A 10,323-nucleotide genomic window follows, 5' to 3' on the forward strand; every position below is an offset into this window, starting at 1 on the left:
AACACTTTCTTTGGAATTAGTTATATCTTTGTCCCATAGGTAGAAGCCTCCACTGCAGAAATAGCATGACTAGTCGCCATATCCTCCACTAACTTCCGCATACCTCCTTTTCCAAAGTTAGTTCCTAATGGCATACCTGTCTCCCGCAAATAGATCTTGCCATCCTTTAAAAACACAAGATCTCTTTTTAAGGCATCACTAAAGCTATCACAATCCCTTCTGCCATGGTCTGTGCCATCACACCATATGCATCTGTGCACAAATCCTTCTTTGCTTTGGGATTTTTGTCATGCAGGTTGTCCTTTCTCTTCAAGACTTGTTAGCTTTAACTTCATTTCTTGCATGCCCTTAACAAGCTCATCAAGCATTGAATTATCACCTTTTGGACTCACAACAGTAGGCTTTGATGGAATCTCTGACGTGCTAGGAGGAGGAGTACTACCATTCATCACCATCTTGTCCCTATGACGTTGTCTCTTAGCAAGCAATGACACCGCGTATTCAACCTCTTTCCACTCAGCCTTAAGATCATGTTCTGTATTCTTGTCTTCAAGGAGTAGCTCTAGCTTTTCTTGGAGCACAGAACTTGTAGTTTGAAGAAAAAATTCAGTCTTTTCACTATCCAAAGTGGCTCGCACTGTTCCTGATAGCTGAGCATAGCACCGCTCAAACTCTCTCAACAGTTTGGTGATGGAAAGTCCTTTTGGCTTTGCAACCCATTCCAAGAAGATCCTTTTTGTAACCCTTTCAGAGTCCTCCATGAAGTAATCCTCCTTTAGGGATAATTTGAATTTCTCCCAACCTTCTCCATGCTCCTCCCCAATTCCCGTTACACGGTCTCTAATCTCGGGGACCACAACAAGCTCAAAACTACGAATCATGTCCACCTCTGGAACCTGTTGTAGCTCCATCTCCTTTACATAACCACGAAGAAAATTTGTGACATCTTTCCCTTCAAATTGGTCTATTTTGTTCACAATAGCTTGAAGGTCTTTGGTTGCTGACAATAGCTTGAAGATCTATTTTGTTCACAATAGCTTGAAGGTCTTTGGTTGCTGACACCTCTCTTCTTTCTGCAGCTTATTATTGTTGCATAAACATCAGCCGTGAAACCTCAATGCTCATACAAGCACAATTCTCAATCAAAACCCAAACCTCTTTCATGGTATCATGTAGCCTCGCCCCCAATTACATAGTCGTAACATCAAACAGTTGAAAAGAATGCTCGAGCTTCCACCTTCACGACGAAATTTTTTTGATTTTGCAGAGATTTATGAGCTTCTAAAGTGAAGCCAAAACACCATTTTGATAAGGGGAGACCCTAATTCACTCCCTCACAAGCTCAAATACAAAATTGCGAAGAGGCGGAACTACAGCACACATAGATTGGGCAACCATGGAAGCTATTGCACAGTAGAGAAAAATTACCGGGTTTTTTTGTAAAAATCAGCACTCTCTCTCTCTTACCCACGGCAATATGAGCTGATGTGTCAATTTTTCGGTCATTTTGCTATTTTGGACCAAACCAAAATAGCAAAATGACCGAAAAATTTTCAGCTCATTTTTTATGCAAAAAATTCCAAACGGAGTTAGAAAAATCCCTAAATTTTTGGGATCACTCGCGTAATCATAAAAAGCATAGATAAGCATCATTTTTCATCAATATACCATTTTGGGTCACTTTTCATGCAATTTTGCAACGGCGCCTGTTAGCTGCTATTTTTGGTAGTTTTTGCTCGCATTAGTCTTTATAGGCGAGATGAGTGTGCCACCATGAAACACTTGGACTATGTACATTGTCAAACCAAATTAAGCATATTATCAAGTGGAAAAGCACGCAAATGCGCCACATCCAGGGCCACGACTCCTCGGATAGGTATGTACATGATAATGACCGCAGGAGATGCTTCAACATATATCACAATATGTACATGATTGCTTTTATTTGCATACATCGAGAAGTGTCAAGAGTGAGGTGAATGTTTTTATTTCACACTATGTACGTGCCACGGCATGACAACGCGTGCTACAAAAGGTCCATTGCTAAAGCCACACCACCTTCGTGTTAGCAACGACGAGGGCTTCCATTCAACACCAAGAGTGTGCGATTCCGACTACGAGGTGAAGTGAGCTCCTACGAGCTTCTTAGTGAGTTTTCTTGCAAACCAGGTGTCCGTTTGGTAAGTTCTTTGCACCTATGGAATCACGAAGAGTAGGACTACACATTATGACCATATGCCACAAAAATGGTAAACCGTATTTTGATGCATGTCTTTATACGCGATTGTCACAAGAGGTAGTTGGAGGTCGATTATCGGGTCACAGTCCATAGGCTATTGATCTCGTGATAAGGAGAGTATATATTGTGAGTTTTGTGACATTTTGAATGCATTTGGCCTAGATTCGAATAGCATGAGCATCGTAGGTTGAATTAATTTCACTAGTGTATAAGAACGCTTAAATTTGATTTCCTCGAATAGAGATTGTCTTAGAAGGTCGAGAAGGGGGTTGACATCCATCTTCTTGTTTCCATGCACTTATGGGTTAAGCTTCACCCTTGGCCGACATAGAGTTTTTGGTTCGGTTCTCGCTATGCTAGCGTCCGCTCGCGGTGTATCCGCCAACATTGGTGCCGTTGCCCGGGAATGAAGCCCTAGGTAGGTGACCTTAGACTAATCCTATGAGGTGAGGGTTCCTCTGGTATGCCAGAGTATTCTTTTCTATTTTAGTTTAGTTAGGACCTATAGAGAGGTGCTAGGAAGCGTGTGTCTTGCCTTGGTCACCCATGTTGATGGTTTTAGTTTAGAATTGTATTGGTTTGGGAGTTTGAGTAGTTGAAGAGGTGATAAATGCATTGGCTAGTCCATGTGTGTCTTGCCTTGGTCACCCATGTTGATGGTTTTAGTTTAGAATTGTATTGGTTTGGGAGTTTGAGTGGTTGAAGAGGTGATAAAGGCATTGGCTAGTCCATGTGTGTCAGTTAAGTGCTTATCTACTACAATTGCAAAATCCCATTCTTTTAATGTTTAGGAGTAGCTTTATGTAAATGATTTGATCTTGATCTAGAGCTTTCCATCAAGGAAAATTTTCTCGAGTTGATTGGTTGCATTGAAATCTTGAAAAGAGAGTGATTCTTAGTTGAAACAATGCAAAACAAAGTTCATAAAAATGCTTTGCATGATTGAGGATTGTTGAGGGCATAAGAAGGCATTTAGAAAGAGCTCTCTGCACATAAAAATCTGAATTCTGCAAGGTTAGACTTTATACGCGTATAAAGTCTCCAGGGCTAAGAGGAGACAAAAGTTGTGGAAATTGAATGTGCCGGATGTTCAAATGAGTATTTATACCCTAGGAACACCTTGAGTGGGAAAATTTTGTCATAGAATTGGAGACCAAAAGCCAAAACTAGGAGTGGTTGTAACGGAAAAAAGCAAAAACTTGTGTATGTAAGCACTTTTGAGCTTTAAATTTTGTTGTGAACACATGTACATGATGCTGATAAGTAGGGGAACTTGGGATAGAAACAGATCTGAATTCTGAGACAGGAGACATTATACGCGTATAATGTCTCTAACATAGATTTGGGGATCATCCTGCATATTTGTCATGACGAAGCCAATTGGGAGGTGTCTATAAGGCTTGACTACAAGGTTCTGTTCCACACCATTTGGTTAGCCAAATGGTCTATAAGGCTTGACTACAAGGTTCCACACCATTTGGTTAGCCAACTTGACATCTGGAGAGAATTTTGCAAATTCTAGCCAAAAACAAAGAAAAGAGTTGAACTAGTGAAACATTGGCATCAAAACTTGATTTTGAGCACATATGTTATGTGTACACATAAATGAGAACCTTAAACACAAAAAATTATGTCAATTTGGTGAAAAAGACTTTATACGCGTATGATATGTTTTGGCCTAGATTAGACTCAAAGTGTGTAAATGAGTAATCCAAAGTTTCCTGAAGCCTTTGGGAAGTCCACGGCTTGAATTTTATTGTATTTGGACCAAAATCTGAGCTTAAAAAGACCAGAAAACAATCCAAACATTCTACACACCCTTTTTGGCCACAACTTGGACAAACTTGATTCCAAACTCAAGTCAGAGAATATCTGTGAAGCCCCTGAGTGTTGGGATACTTCTGGAGCAAGTTTCTTGTCAATTGGCTCAAAAAGACATTATATGCGTATAATGTGTTTTTGATGTTATTGACCATTATTTGAACTTTAAACCATACAGGGAGTATGAGCACATAACTATAAGCACAAACCTGCAAAAATTTAGTCAATCTGGTCAAAAAGACTTTATACGCGTATAATGTATTTTTGGCCCTATTGACTTCCAAAGCTAAACTTGGGTACATCCTTGCAGTCTAAGGGACCCTAGAAGCCAATAGCCAAGATTACATTCAAATTGGAAAGCATTAGAGCCTGTAAGTGCCAACGAACAAAAAAAAAAACAAACAAACAAACAAACAAAAGATCCAAAATCAATCTGCATCAAATTGTAACTTACATAAAGTGGCCCAATTGTCATTTTGAAAGTTTCTGAGAGTTACATGAATGGTAGAGAACATCTGGTGAAGAAATATTGCCATTTTTGTCAAATAGACTTTATACACGTATAAAGTCTAAGACCCAGATTTAGAGCATACTGAGTAAATTGAGCCTACCAGTTGTTCCACTTAACTCTGACAACACATGTTACTAGTCAATTCAATGAGAAGAACATATACGGAGAACCAACACTTCCAAAAGAAGCTTTGGACGGGAAATACTTGCATGTTCTTCCTAATCAATACTAAATGTTACTAAAACAAGAAAAACCAATGACAAAGATTTGCAGAGTCTAAATTTTTGTACAGATAGCCAACAACAAAGGTCCAACAAGTCCAGACCAATTGGAAGTGCAATCAATCAACCAATTGGAGAGCTGAAATAGCCAAAGTAAGACACGAAAGAGCGAACTCTAAAGGTAAAAGGTTTGGATTTGTAGTGGTGTGTTAAGGGATTGATGTAGTTGAGATCAAGAAGAAACCTTCGAAGAGACCAAAAATCACAGGGAGATCAGGCCAGCATAGTGTCTACAGAGGAGAGTGTGACCCAAGCTAGAATAGATCCACTACCACTAATCATAGAAGACGGTAGTGGAACCGACACCTCCTCTGAACAATCTTTTTATCTCATGGCGGACCAAAACACCGCACCAATCCAAGGAGAAGGAGGGAGCGCCTCTAAGAACCCTCGTCGGACATTGAGGTTTACAACCCTTTACTTAGAAGGACCAAATGCCCATGAGGCTCTGGTATATGCTAATGAGAGGAGACAAAAAAGCATATGTATTGAGGAAAAACCAGCAAGAGTGGATGCCCTTCTAGAGTACGATGATGGGGATAGATTCCGTGATGAGGAAGGAACCTTATTGTTAAGGATCCAAAGAACTACAACAAGTACAAGGATAATGTGGTAAAGGGGAAGATGGTTTTTGAAATCACTGAAATACCTCCTCTAATATACCTTCCTAATCTCACCCTAGTGTTTGACAAGAAGGTGACTAAAGTTGCGACTAATCAAGGAGCGGTAGGAATTGAATACATGAATGGGAGACTCAAGACATATTTCCGATGTCTAGCACCATTTGCCTTTGAGCTAGGCACAAAAAAAACTCTATACTTGTTCTCATATGATTTGGATGAAGGGAGTCTCATATTATATGTTGACAAATATGGACGAGAGTATGTACCGATAGAGAAAGCAGAGGTAGCAAGATTGATAGCCACTAGAGTAATTCCAAAAGGCCTCATTGCCACTCAAGGACTAAAACCTTCCCCCAGTAAATCTACCAATCCCTTTGAGGAAATAGAGGATGTGACCAGAATCCCAACCAGGCATGCTAGAACAGTAGAAACACCAGTTTTTCCTTCATATCTCAATACAAATCCAGAAACATTGCAATCATGGTTGCAACCCACAATGACAAGGAAACAAGAGTTCTATAGAGGCGAAGTCCCTATTACAAACAGTTCATATGTGACCCCTATAGTCTCACCCATGCCCACGTCTTATTCTTATCCCAAAGAGAGCAAGGGACCAACAACGGTACCGACCACGGTAGGATTCCCCTATATGGAGAAAATTAAAACAGAAAGAGGGTTTGCAATGGAACCACCTATTGAAAGGTCATATAAAGGAAGATGCCGCCACCTGGTTTGATTCTCTTGAATGATGAGATTTTGGGACCATCCAAGAAGTATTTAATGAGTTTGTGGAGGAATTCTCTCAAAGAGGGATAGTCCCCCAATGCTGTCTCTCAAATCCACAAGTTTAAACAAAAAGAGGGAGAATCTGTCAGGAAGGCAGCCCTACGGCTGAAACGATACGTAAAGTTCTGCCCAATGGAAGAACTACCTACTCAATCCAGACTGATGTTGATATTTATCCAAGGATTGAGAAATGCAGACCTTCAAAAGGGTTTGCATATGAAGAAAAGACCCACTCTAAATGAGTTAACCAAAGAGGCTTTGTTCCTTGTAGATAACTGTGAGATCTATAGAGTTGGAGATCTAAGAGACAGAGATGATGATTCATCATCTCAAGAAAGTGGGTCAAAGTTTGGAAAGACAGTACAACAAGATGAACCAGGAGTAAATCATGAGCCGTTGATAGAGGAGGTGCTAAAGAGGATTAGCCCATTTGCCAAGCCACAAGCTAAGCCATTAAAGTGCACCATTGAACAAAAATGGACAAATCATGTTACTGAGGAATGCTACTATAATAAAGTGTATGTGAGAGAACGACAGTATGTTCCCCAACCGCAAGTAGCACCACCTCAAGTGCCACCTGTACCTAGATATACTACAGGGAATTTTCCAGGACCAGCTGGGGTTGAACGACCACAACCAGTTTTAGGGCAACAACCACCACTCCTAGGGACAAGACCGATAGGTGTGAGATACACGCCCGTTATGAAAGAACCAGAGGAACAAACCTTAGTGCATGTCCCTGTTTATTACGAAGAGCCAAGTGGAACACTGGCCTGCCTGACATACTACCCACCAGAGGAGCCGAGAGCGGCGGAACCATGGAGCATGATCGGCAATGTTGGACGACCAACAGCTGCACAGGCTGTAGGAGAAAGTAGATATAGTTTGGACAAGAGAACATTGTTGTTCATAGCCAATGGAGGTTTCAATGGACAAAGACCTGCTTACCAATAGAGGGATGCTCAAGGAGCTCCACGACAATCGTTGGGACCATGCTATAAATGTGGGGGCGACCATCTTATGAAAGATTGTCCTCATACGGTTATTGTTCGAGTCAATGCGTATTGTCCAGACTGCAGCATCACTCATTTGATTGCCGATTGTCCAAAAAATCCAAACAAAGCGATTAAAGCAACCATAAACATTTTGAAGGCTATCCCTTCAAGCAGTGGATCCGAAAATGAAACAGTAATACCCATACAGGTCATCACACAAACCATGACATAAAACACCTAGCATTGAACGAAAAAGCCAACGAAACACATGGAAATCTAGAAAAGCACGGGTAGAAGTGAGGAAAGAAAGAGAACAAAATGTCATAACGGAAGAATTACAACGAACCAAAGACATACTAGAAAAACTTGAAAGACGAGCACTTCAAAAACCAGAAACACCAATAGACATAGAGCTTGAGAAGAAATGGAAATCCAAAAGTGCGGGATCAGGTGGATCTGTGCTAGTCGAGAAAGTAAACAAACAAGACGCACTCTTGAGAGCATACGACTCAAGGCTTAAAATCAACCAAACTCACGAACAAAAATGAATGACATGTCCCTATGCTGAGTTAGAAAAACAGAGACTAGAAATGTGTCAAAAGATGATCCAAACTGCACAAACCTTGTTAGAACCAACTTCAAGGAAACATGTGGAGGAGGTAGAATTTCCAGTACAAATGTCGAGTGTAGCAGGCTATAGTATCACTTTCACAGGACACAGTTAGTACAGTTGGTCTAGGCTGGTTCACACTGGACGGACCCTCTGGGCTGGGAGTGACACGTAGCAGGGTACCAACGGTGGTCTAGTGGACATCATGGCTAGGTCACCACATGGCTCACATTTATGAGCCGTTGGTGGCTCTTTATGGTGGTACATATGAGTAGTAGCGGTTGGTCATCAGGGGTGTCTTCTTCACCTTTGGTCCAGCATCGTGGTGGAGAGCAGTGAGTCTACGCACAGAGCACGTCTTCACCATCCCGGCACATCTGAGCCTCGACACCCCCATTGTATCTGTGAGTCCTGGGCTAGAGCTTAGTGTGCTGCCACGCCAGAGTCTATATCAGTCTTTGAGATAGTTGAGTCATATGTTTTGGTCTGCCATTGTGCATTTGTGAGCTCTGTTGATGTCTATTGTTTCCTTTCTTTTCAGTCTGTTTGAGTGAGATTGTCACGCACATTACACTGAGGACCACCCACTGTAGAGAGCACGATACATTATCCGCACTACAGGTGCTCTCATTTTGGCAACCACGATGGGATCTCAACTGAAATCTCACTCTGTGAGGTGCAAATCTTGAAGCTAGTTGGGTCTATCTAGCTTTGCCTACCTTGACTTGCATTGTTTCTCTCTCGCCTGGTCCAACGGGTCTAGTCCCTCGCACTACTCATCTCTTGCCCTGGTCTGGACCTTGTCCCTGGTCCAACTTGGTCTCGTCCCTGGTCTTGCCAGCTTGGTCTCGTCCTTGGTCTTGCCTTGTCTAGTCACTTGCCTGGTCTAGTAGAGTCTAGACCAGTCTTCAGCCAGTTCAAGCCCAAAAGCTTGGTTGGTTTGGTGGTTGTTGCATGACCCATACAAGGAGGTCAGTCGAGCGTCAAAGCGCACTACTGAGTCCTCTGAAGTACTACAACAGAAGAAGACCCTTGGAACCTGTTAGAAGCCCATCAACCTCATCAACCATACCTCCACATACGACATCACCCATTCCTCCCTCCGGTTCCATATCTTCCAGATCACCTTCTCTAGTAAATCTCTCTCCTATTCTGCTACAACAGGCTACTGAGCAACAGGCTCAGCAAGGGGCCATGAAGCCGTTGGCTAGCGTTTTGGCTAAGGTAAAAATCAAGTTCCCTACATTCAAAGGACTCTCTTCAGAAGATGCTGACGACCATGCAAGGAGGTTTGTATCTCTCTGTAGGGGTCGGGGTCTTAACAGGGAAGATGCCTATTTGGTACTCTTTCCATCCACCTTGGATGGCTTAGCAAACAAATGGTATAGCCATTTTGCAGAGAACCATTTTGCAACTTGGGCATCCTTAAGACAACAGTTATGTGCAGCTTTCAAGCCAGGTGACTACCAAGAGAAAGTGTTGGATGAGTTGGCCAACATGGTGCTCTAGCCAGAGGAGACCTTTGTAGAACTTATGACGAAAACCAAGTCTCTCGTTGCCAAGCTTCCCCAGCAACCAGGTGAATTTATGGTTAAGAAGTGGGTAGAGAAGGTGATTCCCAAAACTTCTCAGCAAAAGCTACGGGAGAGCCTCCGACCCGACGCCACTCTAGAGGAATTCATCGCAGCTGCTACTAGGATAGAGGGGGCTAGGAAGCTGTTCACCAACTCTCCTCAGGTAGAGACCACCTCAGTGTTTTTGGAAAGTCCTTCTGATTTGATAACTTCTTTACGCAGGGAACTGGAAGCCCTAAAGTTACAGAGAGCTCTTATAGAGGAGAAGTCAATCTCCCTCAGACAAGAGAAGCCCCCACATCACAACGCTTTGGATCAAATAAAGAGAGATCTAGAAGAGCTTAGGTCTCAGCAGGATACTAAGGCTATGGTATGGTGCAGCTCATGCTGCTCTCCAGGACACCCTCCACAGGACTGTCCCCTTCGGGTTTACTGCCACTTTTGTGAAAAGTCTAGTCATGAGGACAAGGACTGTTACTACCTCAAGGGATTGCGACAAATACAACAAAGTCTTGGTCCTACTCTTCAACAAGGGCCAGCACCTACATCCAACATGGTTTCTCCCTGTGGCCATCCACACCATATGCCACCTTTGCTGACAACCCCTCCTATGCAAGGTATGCAAAACACTTTTCCCTCTCATAGCTTTTATCATACCCATGCTCCTTCATCACCTCAAAGATTCTATGCCTCCACCTCCAACTCAATGCACCAGGAGCAAGGACCACCCCGCCCTTTGAATCGGCCCATTTTGTGCTACAGATGCAGGGAATATGGGCATTACCAAAGCAAATGCCCCCTACCAGAAGGGTCCCCTCCCTGCCGTCATTTCCCTGAATCAAAGGATCACTACAGTAAGGATTTCCCTAAACTTCGTGCATCC

The sequence above is a fragment of the Adiantum capillus-veneris genome, chromosome 8 (assembly GCF_014529385.1).
Source record: "Adiantum capillus-veneris isolate H3 chromosome 8, ASM1452938v2, whole genome shotgun sequence".
NCBI classification, from domain to species: domain Eukaryota; kingdom Viridiplantae; phylum Streptophyta; class Polypodiopsida; order Polypodiales; family Pteridaceae; genus Adiantum; species Adiantum capillus-veneris.